General features: G+C 43.3%; 1 non-coding gene and 1 pseudogene across 2 annotated transcripts in view; both read left to right on the forward strand.

Moving 5' to 3' along the window:
- Positions 1-5,356: 5,356 nt before the first annotated feature.
- LOC704543 (CCDC144A N-terminal pseudogene) overlaps positions 5,357-19,982 on the forward strand; it is a 119,209-nt pseudogene continuing 104,583 nt past the window's right edge. The window contains exons 1-2 of the transcript XR_013406177.1: positions 5,357-5,748; positions 8,947-9,017. The product of XR_013406177.1 is annotated as a CCDC144A N-terminal pseudogene (transcript). The remainder of the gene's footprint in view (positions 5,749-8,946; positions 9,018-19,982) is intronic.
- LOC114673249 (U6 spliceosomal RNA) lies at positions 7,755-7,859 on the forward strand. Its single transcript, XR_003723977.2, has one exon. It is a non-coding gene; the product is annotated as a U6 spliceosomal RNA (small nuclear RNA).

A 19,982-nucleotide genomic window follows, 5' to 3' on the forward strand; every position in this document is an offset into this window, starting at 1 on the left:
AATGGGACCAGAGATGCAGTCTACATGTTTTGAAAGTTCTTTAGGCGACTGAAGCACAGCTGCATGGAGCACCACTGAGGGGGTGGACACGTTTCCCTGGCAGCCACAAGGCAGGCAGCCTGGAGTTCCTGAGCAGCTGTTTGGCGATGGTCATTACATCAACCATACCTTTGTATTTAAATGAAGCTTGACACATAGTCACAACCAATTCAACCTGAAAGTTATTACTTCTGCTGCTTCAGGCACTTGTCTGAAGCATTTTTTATTAACCCTGTACTTGTACTTTACCCACCATTAAAGTGGGGGAAAGTAATATCCCAAGTAGTTGAGTTGAGCTGCTGGTTGTTAGATTTAAGCTGGAATTACTCCAGGGTTGTATGTGGGGAAGCAGTTGCTGTCTTGGGATGCCTGGAGTGGGAGTGGGTGTTTTCTGTTTTTTATTTTTGGTTCTGTTTTTTATTTTTATTTTTACTTATTTATTTTGAGATGGAGTTTCATTCTTATTGCCCACGCTGAAGGGCAATAGCACCGTCTCAGCTCACTGCAACCTCTGCCTCCCGTGTTTAAGCGATTCTCCTGCCTCAGCCTCCCATGTAGCTGGGATTACAGGTGCCCACCACCACACCCAGCTAATTTTTTTGTATTTTTAGTAGAGAGGGGGTTTCACCATGTTGGCCCAGCTGGTCTCAAACTCCTGACCTCGGGTTATCTACCTGCCTCGGCCTCCCAAAGTGCTGGGATTATGGGCATGAGCCACCGAACCTGGCTGTTTTTTTGTTTGTTTGTTTTTGTTTTTGTTTGATAAGGGTCTTGCTGTGTCGCCCAGGCTGGAGTGCCAGTGGTGCAATTTCAGCTCACTCGGGTGAACCACCACATCCGGCCTGTGATTGGCTCCATTTTGAGTGATTACGTGTGAACCATCCAGAACCAGCTCTGAGCAATGGTGTGGTTTCCCTCCTGCCCCGCTGGGGCCATACCAGTCCCTCTCCAATGGGAGCCCAAGTTGCCAATGACTGTGGCCAAACTCCCCCATTTTTGTCTGTATCCTGCTCTCTTTAGGTTAAAAAGAAGGACAGAAACATGAAAGGCCATGTGCAATTTATTTTTACAACTCAAGGAGTTTCCCCGACTACCATTTTTTTTTTTGCCAGTGGGTGTGCATGTAGAAGAGGAATGCCATGTCCTGTCCATAGAAACACACATGGTGGTGAGGCATGGTGGCTCATGCCTGTAATCCCAGCACTTTGGGAGGTTGAGGTGGGAGGATTGCTTGAGCCCAGGAGTAGGAGACCAGCCTGGGCAACATGGCAAGACCTGACTCTACAAAAAAAAAATTTTTTTCTTTTTTCTTTTTTTTCTTTTTTTTTTGGGAGAGCATCTCACTCTGTCACCCACGCTAGAATGGTGTGATCTTGGCTCATTACAACCTCTGCCTCCCAGGTTCAAGCGATTCTCCTGCCTCAGCCTCCTGAGTAGCTGAGATTACAAGAATGTGCCACCATGCCTGGCATATTTTTGTATTTTTAGTAGAAACAGTTTCACCATGTTGACCAGGCTGGTCTCGAACTCCTGACCTCAAGTGATATGCCTGCCTCAACCTCCCAAAGGGCTGGGACTACATGGGTGAGCCACCGCGCCTGGCCCCAAAATTTTTTTTTAAATTAGCTGGGTACAATGACAGGCACCTGTAGTCTCAGCTGCTTGGGAGGCTGAGGTGGGAGCAGCACTTGAGCCCAGGAGTTTGAGGCTGCAGTAAGCTGTGTTTGTGCCACTGCACTCTGGCCTGGGCAAAAGAGTGAGGCCCTGTCACACACACACACACACACACAAAGAAAAGAAATACAGGTGGTGTTTCGGGGAAGGGCAGGTTCTGCTGGGGTCCTGGAACTGTGACTGATGGCCTCAGGAGTCCAGGAATAGGCCTTCTAGCACAGCAGCTAGTAGGGCTCCCCCAAGCCATCCACTGGCGTGTGGAGGCGCAGGACCTGGGGGAGGCAGTCCCCACCCCAGCTAGGCCAAGGGGTAGGGTTTTTAGGTCTGTTTTTAACAGAGCTCTGAGCACCAGGTGAAGGTGGAAAATTGGTAAACTGGGAAAACAAGGTCAGCATCTTACATTTTCTGTTCTCAGCAGAGCGTGCCATTCCGTTTCTGTCCTGAGGCTTTCAGAGGCCTGTACAACAGCCACATTTCTTTCCATCTTCCCTCAGCCAGTACAGTCATTTAAAATCCTTTGGTGGTTCTGAAGATCCTTTTTTTAATGTATAATTTTTACATGAAAGACAGCTGCAAAATGCAAGCCCCAGTAGAGTAGGGGAGTTTTTCAAGGCGAGAAGTTGCTGTCCTCTGCATCTAACATGGATTGATTTTTCCTTGTCTGATGGTAGCCCCTGGCCCCCGCCTTGTGGGGATAACATTCTCAGTAGCTTCTCTTGTCCTAGCCCCTTCTCATTTCAAAAATAGTATGTCTTTTGTTTTCCTTTTTCTTTCCGTTGTTGTTTTACAGCTTTTGTAGAAACCAACCCAAGTAGATGCCGGTGGGTGTTAGATAAAAACACACATCCCCAGGGCACAAGCCATCCAGAGGTGAGGAATCTCTGCCATGCTCTCTTCCCTACTGTCCACAAATGTTACAGAGACTCCCTTAGCCTCCCCCTCCTCTCCCCCACTGAGGGGCGGCTTGTGGAGATGAAGGACTCGGGCCCATAGATGCAGACCCCCTGCATCTATGCAAATCTAGCAATAGCTCTCACCCTTCCAAAGCTCGAGTGCCATTTTGAGATGACCTACCAATGACATACAGTAAGGGACATAACCTCACAGCCTTTTTAGAAGCATTTTGAATATCTACAGTTGCCTCAATTCACTGGGCATTTCACTCCTCTGAACCAGGTTAGAATTTTGCTATATCTGTAGCATCCTGAGTAGCACACTAATTTTAACTACATTAGTTGAATGTAGTTGATACATCTGTGGCCTCGTCGTGTCTGTAAAGACCACACTAGATTGTACTCAGCAGTGTTAGGATATGACATGCTAATTAGATGTATTTATTCCCAGGAAAGTGTATGATAAATGACTGTAATATTTCTAATAAATATATTTTGTTTCTGATTTTTTTCTCAGTGACATTTATCATTAATATTTTTTCAAAGTGCCACGCTTACACTGAGTGTTTTCAAACCAGCATCTTCATGCATATATTCCGTGTTGGGTCACAATCTCCATGGCAGCTGCTCTTGCGGGTGGTGCTGGAATTTTCAGCAGAGGACTGGGCTCCTGCTGGCTCCTCTGCTTCCCGTGTACAGCTTTCTTGCTGAGGCCACAGGCTCATATGAAGATCACCCTTCAAGGCCTACCCAGGACACTGCTGAGCTGTGCAGATGTGCACACAATATGTGCAATGTCATACGTGTGACTAAATGCCAACTGAGACCCCAGAAACCACTCGCAGGGGGAATTATGCCAAGATTGAGGAGGCAAGGTGAAGAACTTTTTTTTTTTTTTTTTTTTTTTTTGAGACGGAGTCTAGCGCTGTCGCCAGGCTGGAGTGCAGTGCCACAATCTCGGCTCACTGAAACCTTTGGCTCACTGAAACCTCCGCCTCCCGGATTCAAGCGATTCTTTTGCCTCAGCCTCCCGAGTAGCTGGGACTACAGGCACATGCCACCACACCCAACTAATCTTTGTATTTTTAGTAGAGAACGGGGGTCACCATGTTGGCCAGGATGGTCTGGATCTCGACCTCAGGATCTGCCCGTCTCGGCCTCCCAAAGTGCTGAGATTACAGGCCGGAGCCATCAAGCACGACCGAAGATACTTTTTTAAACGATTGCTTCCTTACCCCTCCCTAGTTCATGTTTTCTTATACATAGTTACATTTCTTCCTTGCTATACTACAAATCCCTAATTTTCATTGGTCAGAGAGATGGATTTGAGACTGAGCTCCCATCTCCTCGGCTGCTGCACCTGATTAAAGCCTTCGTCCTTGGAAATCCTCATCTCAGTGACTGGCTTTTTGTGGGTGAGCAGCTTAGGATCTAGGCTGAAGCCCTGAGGCTTCAGTGACAAAATCTGTTTTTCATAATGCTATCTGTCTTAATTGTCCTCAAGAATTAGTATTTGAGTGCTCTCTAGATTCTCCTTTGTCACTTTTTTCTTTTTTCTTTTTTCTTTTTCTTTTTCTTTTATTTTTGAGACAGTCTTGCCGTGTAGCCCAGGCTGGAGTTCCGTGGCGCAATCTCGGCTCACTGCAACCTCTGCCTCCCAGGTTCAAGCGATTCTCCTGTCTCAGCCTCCCAAGTAGCTAGGACTACAGGCGTGCGCCACCACGCCCAGCAAATTTTTGTATTTTTAGTAGAGACAGGGTTTCACCATGTTGGCCAGGTTGGCCTCGAACTCCTGACCTGAAGGGATCCGCCCGCCTTGGCCTCCCAAAGTGTTGGGATTACAGGTGTGAGCCACCGTGCTCGGCTGTCACTTTTCTTAAATTTCACTAGTGCTCGCGGGCTGCACAGTCAGGACTGACTAGAGGCGAACAACTCCGTTGGCACCTGGCCTTCCCCGACCCGCCCGAGTCACCAGCCGCACTGCCCCTGGGCAGATGTGCGCAGCGGCTGCGGCACAGGGTGGCAGCGGCTGCTCGGCCCCATCCTAAGGCAGCGGAATGCCCAGAGCTGGTCCCTGGCTCCAGGCGCAGGCCGAGTAGAAGCTAGGCGGGCAGCGGCGTCGGACTGCCCTTCCCGCCTGGTGGACAGCCGGCTCTGACCCAGCCATCCAACTCCGCTTGCATCCTGGCAGCGAGGACTCGGGCAACTTCGCTGCGGTGGTCAGACAGCGGCCAGGCGATGGCGGCACAGGGGCGGGAACTGGCCGGCACCCCTGAACAGAGCAAGCCGAGGAGCAGGTGCGCCAGCGGCTCTGTGAGGCGTCACTCATGACAGGCAGGCTGGGCACTGCCACCCCGAACCCTCCCAGGGACCACCCGCCAGCCCAGGCCGGCGCCGGAGCTGCAGCGCCACCTGCAGGCCAAGGAGTTTTTTTGGGGGCGGCTGGAGCTACAGATGCAGTGACGTCACAGGTGCGCAGGCGCACTGGTGTGTAACGGATTGGCTTGGCCTTACCCGCGTGGCTTGGCCTTACCCGCGAGGCTTGGAGGTTGTTGCTTGGCTTGGCGGTGGTCGCTTGGCTTGGCGGTGGTCGCTTGGCTTGGCGGTGATCGTTTGGCTTGGCGGTGGTCGCTTGGCGTGGCAGTGATCGCTTGGCTTGGCATTTCTGGCTTGGCGGTGCTCCTTTCACAGATTGGAAACCGCGAGCTTTCCTGCTGGGAGGTTGTGGCCAAGGCAGTAGCTCGCTACTGATGGCCTCCAGGGGTGGAGAAAAGCGGGGAGGGTCTGAGGGGTCTCCGAAACCGACAGTCTCCGCCATGAGGAAGACCCCTAGCGTCGGGAGCGTCCGGAGCCAGGAGGACCAGTTGTCCTTAAGCTACCAGGGGGACCGGTGGTCCTCAGACTCCAGCTGGTTAAGCGACAGCGCGGGCAGCGACAGCGCGGGCAGTGACAGCGCAGGCAGCGACAGCGCGGGCAGCGACAGCGAGCACGTTGAGGGCGCCTTAGACCAGCCTCAGCACGACGTCTGCCTGGAAGATCCCTGCGAGCCCCACAGAGCTGCCCGGTCGGGCGACGTCCCTGGGGTGGAGCGCGTCCTGGCTCCTGGAGACCCTGGCGTGAACAAGAGGGATAGGAAGGAGAGGTAATGGCCAGGGGAAGGAGGCACTCGCGCCATCCTGTTGGGGACCCCGGCTTTCTGGTGCCCGCAGGCCCCATGGCACCCGGGAGGGGAAACCTCAGAGGGGTCAGGGGCCCAGGTCTCTTAGTGAGACGGGAGAACATATAAATGATTATTACTATTGCAAATGTGTTGCTTTACTTTACAGCAGTTTTCTTGAAAAATATTGTACTTCCCCGCAGTGGAGCTTGCAGTGAGCTGAGATCCGGCCACTGCACTCCAACCTGGTCAACAGAGCGAGACTCCGATTCAAAATAATAAATAAATAAATAAATACATAAATAAATAAATATTGCACTTCCCGGCCGGGCACGGTGGCTCACGCCTATAATCCCAGCACTTTGGGAGGCTGAGGCGGGTGGATCACGAGGTCAGCAGATCGAGACCATCCTGGCTAACAACAGTGAAACCCTGTCTCGACTAAAAATACAAAGAATAAAAATTAGCCGGGCGTGGTGGCGGGCGCCTGTAGTCCCAGCTACACAGGAGGCTGAGACAGAAGAATCGCGTGAACCCGGGAGGCGGAGCTTGCAGTGAGCCGAGATCGTGCCCCTGCACTCCAGCCTGGGCGACAGAGCCAGACTCCAAACAAAACAAAACAAAACAAAAAACAAAAAAAATTGCCCTTCCCAAATGTGTTTATCCATTTTCTCAATTTATTTAGAATTTATTGAAACATAAGCTGAATACCTATTATATAGCAGACATGTTCTACTTTCGCTCAGGTTCCTTCCATCCTTAAAAACTTCATGTTGGCTGGGCACAGTGGCTCATGCCTGTAATCCCATCACTTTGGGAGACCGAGGCAGGCGGATCACTAGGTCAGAAGTTCGATACCAGCCTGATGAACATGGTGAAACCCCGTCTCTACTAAAGATACAAAAATTAACCAGGCATAGTGGCATGCGTCTGTAATCCCAGCTACTTGGGAGGCTGAGGCAGAAGAATCGCTTGAACCCAGGAGGCGGAGGTTGCAGTGAGCCAACATCGTGCCACTGTACCCCAGCCTGGGTGATAGAGTAAGACATCGTCTCAAAATAATAATAATAATAATAATAATAAAGTTGGCCGGGCGTGGTGGCTCACGCCTGTAATCCCAGCACTTTGGGAGGTGAAGGCGGGCGAATCATGAGGTCAAGCGATGGAGACCATCCTGGCCAACATGGTGAAACCCCATCTCTATTAAAAATACAAAAATTAGCTGGGTGTGGTGGTGCACGCCTGTAGTCCCAGCTATTCCGGAGGCTGAGGCAGGGGAATCGCTTGAACCCGGTAGGCAGAGGTTGCAGTGAGCTAAGATTGCGGCACTGCACTCCAGCCTGCTGTCCAGCCTGAGTAAACTGAGAGATTTAAAATTGGAGTGTGATGACCTAATCTCAGTGGAAACTTTTTCTCCCTCCTTTCAAAGAAAAGCATTTCTGAAGGTAGAAAATAGTGAAAGGTAACCTTTAAGTGCCTTTTGAAAATGTATAACAGTCTTATACACTAATATTAATAATTGGAAATGCCTGATTTACATGCATTCTATAAATCTAAGTATTGAATAAAATGAGCCATACCTATTCTTTTGAATCCTGAGTTTCCTTTGGCTTAAAGTATTTTTGAAAATCAAAGTAAGAATTATTTTGTTTTAAAAATTTGTTATGCTTTTAATCTCAGCCTAGACGTAGCTGAGACCTTCACGTTAAGTTATCCTTTATGCCCTCGGGGTTCAGTTCAAATAATGTTGCAGAAAGAGATAAGTTTCCTTTTGTCATTGCTACCAGATCTGTATGCTGAGGCCCCTTTATATCCAGTATGATACCTTTTCTTAGATCATGGAAGGTCTCATATTATCCTTTCCCAGAGCTGTGGCAGGAAGCCATCACCAGAATTCTGAGTCTCAAGTATGTTAGTTGGATTTAACAGAGCTAACTAAGCCTCATCCATGACTCATGAGTATCCATGTATAAAAAGAGAGCTTTGCACTTGCTTCAGCAGCAAACATATACTAAAATTGGAATAAAATGCAGAGAAAATTAGCATGACCCCTGCGTAAGGATGATGCACAGATTTGCGAAGTGGTTCATATTTTGTGCAGTTAGTGAAAGTTCATTTGACTATTTGCTGACTGCTCCAAAGAGACAGTAGGAGTCAAAGCAAACTGAGTGTCACCTAATATTAACTTTGTGATTTTTCACTACAAAAATATGCAGTAAGGTGATCTATGGAGTGAGAATGGAGGTGAGTAACATGTGGGATATTGTGTGCAAATATATTGTTAGTATGTATCTCAGAAATGAGAGAATGTCAACTTGCATCTTTCATGGAACTGAAACCAAAAAATAAAAGTAGAATGTTATTTTCCATGTCAGTTGGAGATGAAGATGGGGATTGAGCATTGTTCTAACAAAGATCTACCGACTCAGAGTTTGAGTCTGTGTGGAACAGGAGTTCAGGCTAGGTCTTGACATCTGTTAGCTTTCTGCCCTTGGCGTGATTGATGAGCTCAGTAATAGTGGACAGTGATGTTATCTAGGTTGATGAAATAATATATTTACAAGTGAATTTAGTTACAAACTATGATTTGGAAAATAGCTGTGATGCCCCAAATTATAAGCCACAAAGAACAGAACAACTAATAAGCAAAACTAGAACTTAATAACAATTTCAGAAAACCGCAACGTTTGAATATGAGAACCTCTGAAAAAATACACATTGGGTTTTATTTGCAATTCCAAAACAGTTTCAGCAATAAAGCTCAAGAACAAATTATTTCATTGCTTCACTGTTTCTCTGAGCATTTACAAAACATGATGCCATTAAAAATCTTTAACAACCTAGTGAAAAAAGGCAGTAAAATCCTTGCTTTTTAGAAGAATATGTTGAGGCTAAGAGAAGCAACTTGTCAGAGAACAAATAGCTGCTGGTTATGGAGCTAGGACATTTTCCATTATGCCAAGCTAATGTGAGTTAATTTGCTGAGCTATACTGCCTTCAATTCATGAGTAATTCATCTTCTTTTCTTCTTTAGAAGCTTAGAGAAGTTGGTAGAACTCACAAATGGAAGCATGTAGGATAATTAAAGTTCTGATATTAACTCTGATATTGTTTGAAACACTCTAAAAATTTAATATATTTGTTTTAAAATAGTAATTTCATTTATTACATTTTTATCCATAGCCTTTGGCACCTAATTCCTGAATGTAAGATGGAACAGTCACCTGAAAGTCTTCCTCAGAATAACAATCCAGGTAAGACTTTCGATAGTGACTTATTTTTGGTGGTCCTACCATAGATAAAAAAGTAAGAATAAGGAAGCTTTGATCATGAAAGAGCAGGTTAAAAAAATCCCTGTGTGTGTAAGTTGTTGTATATTTTTCTGTTAATTTCTTTCTTGGTAGGTTAGATCTCACAGTTATTTAAAAAGTTAATTGCAGGTCATTTATTTTTTTCAAACCAGCTAGTCTGAAAAAAATGTATTTAATAATGGTCCCTAAAATCCTCTATGATATTTTTGTATAAATAAGAAAAAGATATTTTAAAGTTGGTAAGTTGTATGTTTTCTTTATAGTCACATTATAATGAATTAGACTTGTTATGAAATTAGAACTTCTATTGAATTTTTAAAATAAATGACTTATGTTTAGTAAATATCAATCACAGTTGACCCTTAACAACGTGGAATTTAGGGATGCTTGATCCCCTCTGCAGTCAAAAATCTGCGTATCCTCCCATCTCAGCCTCCCAAGTAGCTGGGATTACAGACGTGCACCAAAACACCCAGCGAATTTTTTATTTGTTTTTGTAGAGATGTGGTCTCACTATGTCGCTTTTGACTCCCCCCAAGAACATAACTGCTAAGAGCCAACTGTAGACCAACAGCCTTATTGATAACATAAACAGTCATTTAAGATATGTTTGGTATGGTACATGTATTAATATGCTGTATTCTTACAATAAAGAAAGCTAGAGAAATAAACTTAAGAAAATCATAAGGAAGAAAAAATATGCTTACTGTTCATTAAATGCAAGTGGATCATTATATAACTCTTCATCATAGTCTTCAAGTTGGGCAGGCTAAGGAGAAGGAGGGGGAGGAAGATTGATCTTCGCTGTCTCAGGTGGGAGAAAATCTGCGTATAAGCAGACCCCTGCAGTTCAAATGCGTGTTGTTCAAAGTCTAACTATATTACATAGTGATTTGTGTCACTAAAAAAAAGAAATTAGTTTCAGAACTGGAAACTCAGCAATACCTTTCTGGCACCATAAACAAATGGCAATAAGAACTGCGAAATGGCCAGGTGTGCTGGCCCACACCTGTAGTCCCAGCACGTTGGGAGGCCTAGGTGGGAGGATCACTTGCGTCCAGAAGTTCCAGACCAGCCTGAGTGACATAGTGAGACCACAAAAACAAATAAAAAATTAGCTGGGTGTTTCGGTGCACACCTGTAATCCCAGCTACTTGAGAGGCGGAGATGGGAGGATTGCTTGAGCCTGGGAGTCAAGGCTGCAGTGATCTGTGATTGTGATCACAACCTGGATAACAGAGTGAGACCCTGTCTTAAAACCAACCAACCAAACAAACAAACCAACCTGCAAAACATACCCAGTGTGCACTAATACTAATGGGAAATTATTTTTTAAAGATACCTTCTGGGCCGGGCGCGGTGGCTCAAGCCTGTAATCCCAGCACTTTGGGAGGCCGAGACGGGCGGATCACGAGTTCAGGAGATCGAGACCATCCTGGCTAACACAGTGAAACCCCGTCTTCACTAAAAATACAAAAACTTAGCCGGGCGAGGTGGCAGGCGCCTGTAGTCCCAGCTACTCGGGAGGCTGAGGCAGGAGAATGGCGTGAACCCGGGAGGCGGAGCTTGCAGTGAGCTGAGATCCGGCCACTGCACTCCAGCCTGGGTGACAGAGTGAGACTCCGTCTCAAAAAAAAAAAAAAAAAAAAAAAAAAAAGATACCTTCTGAGTGCAGAAGTCAGAAAAGCAATTCCTTGTTGGGAAGAACAGGTCATATTACATACTTACAAACCAACAAGGTCTCACTATTATTGACTTTCAATTGGAAATCGAACGAGGTATATTTACTTCATTAGAACAAGATGTGTTCTTCTACCTGCTGGTTAATTGTTATGTGAACAGTAATTTTGTTAGAACAAGATATATTGTTACCATTAGCCAAAAGATTATGATAATACGTATTCAAATAGCCCAACTCGAGGCTCAATGAATTATAATAAAAGTATAAAAATGTTTCACAATAACAAAAATGCTTCTGTGCTACCGAGATGTGATGCGTAATGCATTGGACAATCTGAACTGTTAGAGGACACCTTTAATTTAGTACATATTAATCAAAGAACTTCTCTAAGTTAGGTTTTGCAAGTCATGGGAGACAAACATGAAATAGACATAGTTTTGGTCCCTGAGGTGCTCATAATATAATAGAGCTTTCTCTATTTAATTTCTGTGCTTTTTAAACAGAATTTTCAAGGCAATCATTTATTCACTTGTCCACTTAAATAATTATCAAATGTCTTTTAGATACTAAGCATTTTTTTCTAATGTTACAGAATACAAATATTTAAACATACCGTTGGGGCCAGCCACAATGGCACATGCCTGTAATCTCAGCACTTTGGGAGGCTGAGATGGGAAGATCACTTAAGCCCAGGAGTTCGAGATCAGCCCGGGCAACATGACAAGACCTCATCTCTACTAAATTTTTAAAAAAATACTAAAATATTAGCAGGGCATGGTGGCAGGTGCCTGTACTTCCAGCTACCTGGGAGGCTGAGGTGGGAGGATTGCTTGAGCCTGTGTGTTTGAGGCTGCAGTGAGCTATGATCATGCCACTGTACTCCTGTCTGGGTAACAGAGTGAGACCCTGTCTCAAAAAAGAAACAAACAAACAAGCAAACAAAACTCAGGAGCTTGTTATTATCATTGTCATTTTAATTATTTGCTGAAGTATTTATTCAATGCCTACTACTGTGTGCTAGATGCCCTCTGGAAGTGTACAGTGATCATTTACTATGTTAATTATGTGCCAGACACTTCATGTGGTGAGGAATGAAAGCTGTAAAAAAGTGGGTAAGATTTAAGTTAAACATGCAGAATGAGTAGAACTTTTCTACGTAAAGAGGCAGAAGGATGATGTGGGCAGAAGATTATGTGTTTGGCAGAAGGAGCAGCGAGTGCAAAAGTAAGATGCTTGAGTGAACGTTGCAGGGTTTATGAGCAGTTCAGTTCTGCTAGTGCAAAACATATGAGATGCGAATGGTTGGGAATGAAGTGAATACCGAAGGCAAGCTTATGACCGACTTTTTTTTTTGAGATAAAGTCTCACTCTGTCACCCAAGCTGGAGTGCAGTGGCATTCTCTTGGCTCACTGCAACCTCTGCCTCCCGGGTTCAAGTGATTCTCGTGCCTCAGCCTCCCAAGTAGCTGGGATTATAGGCGTGAGCCACCATTCCCAGCTAATTTTTGTATTTTTAGTAGAGACAGGGTTTCAGCATATTTGACACGTTGGTCTCGAACTCCTGACCTGAAGTGATCCACATGCCTTGGCCTCCCAACTGCTGGGATTACAGGCGTGAGCCACCAGTCCCTGCCCAGACTTTTTAATACTATAGAAATGAGTAGATCTCAGGCTGGGTGTGGCGGGTCACGCCTGTAATCCCAGCACTTTGGGAGGCCAAGGTGGGCGGATCACGAGGTCAGGAGATCAAGACCATCCTGCCCAACATGGTGAAACCCATCTCTACTAAAAATACAAAAAAAAAAAAAAAAAATTAGCCAGGCGTGGTGGCGCATGCCTGTAGTCCCATTTACTCAAGAGGCTGAGGCAGGAGAATCGCTTGAACCTGGGAGGTAGAGGCTGCAGTGAGCCGAGATTGCGCCACTGCACTCCAGCCTGGGTGACAGAGCAAGATTCTGTCTCAAAAAAAAAAGAAAAAAGAAAAAGAAACAAGTAGATCTTTTTCCGCAGGCCATGGGAGATTTACCAGGCAGAATGCTTTGGGCTGAAAATACTGGATGACCTAATTAACAGTGGCTAAAACAGTAGGCACCAGAGTTGTTCTGACGGTTCAGTGATATCACAGTATTTTGTTCACGTCCGTTTTCATGGCTGACTAATTAGCAACAGCTCCAAACATTATGGTTTCACTGACATTATCTGAAGGCTGAAAGGGTGGCTTTTCTTTGCATGTTTCTTTTAGTTAGGGAGAAGACTCAGAAGTGTGTGGTGGACTTCCTGTAACATTTTATTGGCTGGGTCCTACCACATGCTCATTCCTGAACCAGGCACTGGGAAAGCAAATGTAATTACTGTGATGAGCTTAGAATAATCGTTTCTTCTTTTGGAGTTGGGAGGGCTATTGGCATGATAGATATCCAAATAGACGTGTGTTTCTCCAGCAAGACAGAACAGGGAATCGCTATTGGGTAGGGAGACAGCAATGTTTACTGTAGAGATTCATTGGAGAATTGTGAGCTGGGGAGTCACATGATTAGATTTGAGTATTAGGGCATTCTGGTTATGGTATAAAGCAGGGATTTAGCCAGGCGTGGTGGCTCACGCCTGTAATCCCAGCACTTTGGGAGGCTGAGGCGGGCGGATCACAAGGTCAGGAGATCGAGACCATCCTGGCTAACATGGTGAAACCCCGTCTCTACTAAAAATACAAACAAATTAGCCGAGTGCAGTGGTGGGTGCCTGTAGTCCTAGCTACTTGGGAGGCTGAGGCAGGAGAATGGCATGAACCCGGGAGGCGGAGCTTGCAGTGAGCCGAGATCAAGCCACTGCACTCCAGCCTGGGTGACAGAGCAAGACTCCGTCTCAAAAAAAAAAAAAAAAAAAAGCAGGGATTGGCAAACTTTTTCTGTACAGGGCTTTTTCATGTGGTCTGTCATTCCTATTCAACCCTGCCGTTGAAGTATGAAAACAGTCATAGATAATAGGTAAGCAAAGACGCATGACTGAGCTCCAGCAAAACTTCATTTACAAAACTATAAGGCAGACTGGATTTGCCCCATGGCCTATAGTTTGCTGACCCCTCATATGGAGGGTAACTGGAAGATAACCACATAAAGAGACAGGGAAACAAAGGAAACATTTGCAGTTATCAGAGCTATAGTTTCCTTGTCCTGTCCTCAGACTAGTATTAGTCTGTGGTGAGGTTTTCACCCATCCATGGTGGAATCAATAAGGTTAAGGAGCTCAGTTACTCATTTTAAAATGTTGGTCTTTTTCTTCGCATGATGGCTTTTTCATTTATTTTAGTTAAACTTTTTTTTTGTTTGTTTAAGAAATAACATTAAAAGTTGTTTTTTTCCCTATAAAAGCCACTACTTAAAAGCCCATGTTTAACTAGGAAATACAAATATAAAATAAACATGTGGCGGTGGAAATATAAAGCAGATACAGAAAAGAGGTATGGTTAATAATGATTTAGTGATTGTTGAATGTAAAAACATAGGGAACAGGGAGAAATCCCAGATGATTCTCAGGTTTCTGGTTTGTGCCCTAGCGTTTAACCTGGGCATGAAGGAGTAGGCAGTTTTCAGGTGTAGAGAGGAGAGCAGCAGGTCAGCAGCCATGACTAACAGTTTTCTCTGCATTGCTGAGTTTACTGGAATGTCCATGTAGGATATTTTCAGTAGGTCATTGGATAAGATCTTTATGGCTGGAGATGGAACTCTGAGGTTGGAGTTGCTGACTTGGAATAACGGAGGCAAAGTTGTAGATCTGAGTGAGCCTGTCCATGATGGGAAAGGTGTAGAATGAGCAGAGGGCCAGTGACGGAACCCTGGGAATATCAGCATTTCCTGGAGGAGTTAGGAAGGAAGCCTGGGCAGTGGCTAAAGAAAAAGAGGAGACGAATCAGAAAGTGATGTTGCAAAAATTTACAAAGATGAGAATTTCAAGGAGGGAGTATCAATTCTAACCAGTAAGATTACTAAAAAGTAAAATGAGTTAACTTTTTAAAAGCTCTTCGGTGGCACTCTCTTCTGAAGAACAGTCATAGAGTTGTGGGGTTCGCTGTTGATGTGATCAGTACTTCTGGTGTTCAAATGTGGAAGAATACACCTACCAAGATCGTCCCTAACTTTTGTAACTGCAGCAGCTCCCTGTACAGGATCGGGGAAAATGATCAGGCCTGGTGAGTTAATGTACCACCATTTCCCTAGAATTGTCTAAACCTAAGGTCATTTGTGAGGAAAAGTGTAGTCTTTCTCACCTGCTTTTTTGTGGAATACTTGTTTTGTACTCAAGTCCTTGATGAACTCTTCTGGATGCATTCCCAAACAAGCATCTGACAGCAACTACTGGAAGCCACTGCCAGATGCACGTATATATCCTTCCTCTGACATGGAATTGTAATACAGCCATGTTTTGACACAATTTTAGGTTTTGATTAGAAATAGTTTAGAGGCCAGCAGTTTAGACAAACCAACATTTAAAAAATATTTTATTGCAGGAGACTAATATAATGTCCTGGAGAAAAATATAAAGTGAAATGCTGAATATAGTAGTTCTTAGTACTTGGGGAATATTGGTCACATCAGTAGAAAAGTCAGTGCCTGACTCCTTTTGTTAGTGCAGTTCCCTTTTCATTTACCCTCTTGTGATATTTCTGCTCTTACTGCTTCCTTTTGAATTTCATCCCTAAAGAAAATACTATTAGAACACATTTCAAATGCACTTCTTTATATCTGTACCACAATGACACAATGATGATGGTCTACCACGATTTTAAGTGTCTTCTGGGTTGTCAAATACAAATTGTTTTATCTGACATAGTGTAAATGTGAAGTGCTTTTCTGGTATTAACATTTCTTCAGCAATTGGTAATCTGTGATTTAACTAGAATATGTGGTCAATTGGATTACCACACTTTAACCATCTATATACAAGATAAATCTCTTCTCCTGGCCAGATAAGTTAAAAGTCCTGTTGATTCTTACAGATGAGTTCCACTATTTGCAGGGCTTTTTTGGACTTTATTTTTTGAACAGGTGTGATTATAGTACACTGCAGCTTTAGTTCCTGGCCTCAAGCAATCCTTCTGCCTCAGCATCCTGAGTAGGTGGAGCTACAGATGTGTGCCACCGCACGTGACCTGCTGCACGATTATTGTAAAAATGAATTAAACCCTACTGAGTGGGAGAAAACTGACTGTGATCTTTTAATTTTTTGTTCCAGAGACTTTTATACTGTAGAACATATTGTCAGTCATCAAGATTTTCTATTTCTTAATTGGGTTAAAATAGGATTGTTGCTTTTTAAAATTATTTTCTGACATCATTGTTTCATACATTTTTAATGCTTTTAGTCCAGTGGATATAGAAGTACGGGAATCTCCAAGGCAAATGTCAAAAAATAAACAATAAGCAGATTAGGGAAAGATATTCTGTGAAATAACCTTCTGATTGTAGTCACATGTAACACATCAACTTAAACAATAAAAAAAGTTGTATAATGCAGTTGTATCAGGGGTTCCCAAGACCGCCTTAGGTTTGGTCATTCACTGAGAAGTACTCACAGGACTCAGAGGAGTCAGCAGACAGTCATACTCGGGGCTTTGATTTATTGTATTTAATACAGTGAAAAGACACAAGGCAAAATTCGAAAAGGGAAAAGGTGCATGTGTCAAAGTCTGGAGGAAGCCAGGCACAAGCTACAGGAGTCGTCACCTGTGTAGTTAGCAGGATGCGCTTAGTTCCCGCAGCCTCAAATTTTGATGACACATGTGCAAAGTTGTCTACCTTACCAGAGTTTCATTAGAGGCTCAGCACCCATGTTTTCCAGGGAGGCTAGTCACATAGACAACCTCTCCTCTCCCTCACATGTGACAAAATTCTAGACTCCCAGGAGGAAATTAACTGTTCATAGTAAACCACATTTGTACGAACAGTTTAGGCACAGTGAGCCATTTCCTTCTTCTAAGTTAGGGAATGGCGGGAACCCTATCAAATTCAAGGTCCCAAACACCAGCAAAGGACTAGCCTCGCAAGCAAGCCTTTCTAAGGATGGATGTCTTTTGCCTCCTATATGAAATCTTTGCTGCCCAGAAGCTATGTCCCTGACTAAATTTTTGATGTTATCTTAAAATTTTATGTAATATAATAGCAAATAATATGATAGACCATAACATGGTATTGCTTTCGGTTACATCATTCATATTAAGTAGCAAGGCTGCTTACAGTTTTGACATTTGGTGAATACTTAACAGGTATTTGTACATAAGTTACTATGGCAATATTAAATAATTATAATCTTTCCTTCTTACCTGATTAATCTTTCAGTAAAATTGTGGGATAAAATAGGCATAATAAGCTCTGATTTAAAATTAGAATAAAAATTATCTTTCATTTTATTTACATGGATGGACCAGTTTTGATTCATATTGCATTAAATCCCTGTTTATAATTATGAAATAAGATTAGATATTCAATCATTTTTATCAATTTTTTTTTGCCTAAGTATGCAATTAAAATTAATTGCTTTATGTGTTTTTATATGCTTCAATTTGGGAGATAGTACTCATATTCTGTTACCTTGATCTTTAGTGATCTGCAATTTTCAAGGTGACTCTGTCTTTTTATAATTTAGGGTAATAGCAAGTTCAGTGAGTATGTTTTTTAAAATTAATAACATTATTTTCCGAGCAGTTTTAGATTCACAGCAAAATTGAGAAGGTACAGAGATTTTTCCATACTCCCCATGACCCCTGACATATGAACAGCCTCCCTCATTATCAGTACCCCCCATCAGAGTTCATCAGAGTTACAGTTGAGGAATCTATCTGGACAGACACATCACACCCAAGGTTCACAGTTTATGTTAGGGTTCACTCTCGGTGTTGTACATTCTGTGGTGTTGGACAGATGTGTAATGGCATGTATACACCCTTGTAGTATCATAGACGAAATAGCTTCACTACCCCAAATATCCTCTGTCCTCCACCGTTTCATCTCTTCCTCTCCACTGGCTTCTGGCAACCATTGGTGTTTTTGGTGTCTCCGTAGTTTTGCTTTTTCCAGACTAGTCATATAGTTGGAATAAAACAGTGGATATCTTTTTGAATACTTAAACAATAAAGTTCCATAGTAATTGGATTCTGTCATTGTAAATGTTGTTTGTCCTTGCCTTTGTTTTCCTCATGTTTTTTTTTCATCAGAATAGGATCTGATGGCGTATGACTTGACATGCTGAGAAAGCGTGATTTCTGTAGACATTTGCCACGTAATGGGGAGAGTGGGGAAAAATGGCATCATGCAGTACTGCAGAGCACTAACTGGACCATCGTGCTCTAGGGGATGGGTCCAGATAGACTCTAATGATGGGACGGGGTAATCTCAAGAGCTGGACTTTATAAAACTGGAATCACAAAGTCTTGCATACTTACCTAGCACTTAAAAAGAAGATCAGGCAGTGAATACTACAGGTGGATACATATGTTCCTGATTGGTTCTTTTCTTTTTAGGGATGAGCTTGAAAAGTCTATATTATTATAACATGGCTCATCTACAACTAGATGTTCTGTCATAAGAAATACCAGTGTTTGGCTTTACAAGAAGTGAAAAATAATTTTGTTTTCACCAGAGAGAGTTGACAACTGTTGGCACATTCTGGCAGCTTGAGTGAGCTGATAGTTCTGTTCATATATATTTTTCATATCAGGTAGTTCTCCCTGGAAACCTGCCACCATCATGGCAGTGTTTCTTCTTAAGCTTCTCTCTGAATGAATGGTACGGCTCAGAGTGAATAAGCTCTTTAAGGGAGTGATCTTTCCAGTGGTTCTTTCCATGGGAGGTAAAATGGGAGGTGAATTTGAGCCTTGTTTGTGCTAGAGAAAACAGCTAGAACTAAGTAAACTTAACCAGCATCTGCCCCAGAAGAGGATTAGTGGGAGTGAGTACATTGATCTCCCTTGAGCTCTTCTCTCCGCTGGCAGCTGAAAAGTCTTTGCAAAGATCCTTGTCCCTGGTCTCTTCCCTGTGTTTTACCATATAACATAGCACAGCACCCAGAGACCTACACAACCAAATGTACAGTTTCCACCCCCTTATCCATGGGGATATGTTCCAAGACCCCCAGTGAATGCCTAGATCTGTGGATAGTACTGAACCCTAGATATGCAGTGTCAGGATAGAAGGAAGAGGACAAGAGTAAAAAGGGGGTATAAAGAATGTGGAAGGCAGAGAGTATAGGGAGTAAATGAAGGGAAAAGAAGCAGGTGGATATGATGGAGGGTGGTAAAATGAGATAATACTTCAGAAAAAGGAGGAGTGGGATATTAGTAAGGTGGAAAGAATATAAGGTGAATGTGGAGCACCAAAACTTATCAGATAAGACAAACTTTACTTGCCAACATGTGACTTGTGCTTTTAAGTTTGATTAGTTCATCATAGTGTGGCTATACTGATGATTTTAAGCCAGTCAGATACTCTGGTTAGCAGATCGTGTGTGTGTGTGTTGGGGGGGGGGGTGGTGGTATCTTTGATTATCAAAAATGAGGAAAACAATCACTCCTTAATAACTATATGGTGGACACAGTCATTTAAAACACTGATTCTGAAACTTTTTGGCCTGGAGTTCCTTTTATATGATTAAATATTATTGCCTAGAGGTAACTGACACCCTGAATTGAGCATTTATCATGACCATTCCCTTTTAAAACATTTTATTACATATCTATATGGTCATAAATAACATGTATAATTTGTTTTCATGTCTTAAAAGTATATATAAATTGTTGTACACTCTACAAAGTTTGCAACTTTCTTTTCTCTGGACACATTACATTTTTGAGGTCAGTCCTTATTGACACAGGAAGCTCTGGTTTTCTATTAAATGACTGGATCTCAGTTAAAGTCTCTTCATAATGATAAATAAATAAATAAAATAAATAAAAATGATTGCAGATTCCAAAGAGCTTTTGTTTAAGTCGGTTGTGTCTTTTGATATTTACTGTGTTAGAAATAAAAACTAAAATATTTGAAAAATGAGCATGCACAGCCATACATTCCAAGGGCCTTTAGAACTCTGACCCAGTCACCATTAGCGCTATGATGTTATGACACACCATGTCATGAAAAGCTCCACTGTACACTTGAAAGTGAACGAGAGTGAAAATGGCAAATAACATTTTGTATTATTTGACATCTTGGACCCCCTGCCTGGATCTTGAACTCCAG

Source organism: Macaca mulatta, chromosome 16 (assembly GCF_049350105.2).
Source record: "Macaca mulatta isolate MMU2019108-1 chromosome 16, T2T-MMU8v2.0, whole genome shotgun sequence".
NCBI lineage: Eukaryota > Metazoa > Chordata > Mammalia > Primates > Cercopithecidae > Macaca > Macaca mulatta.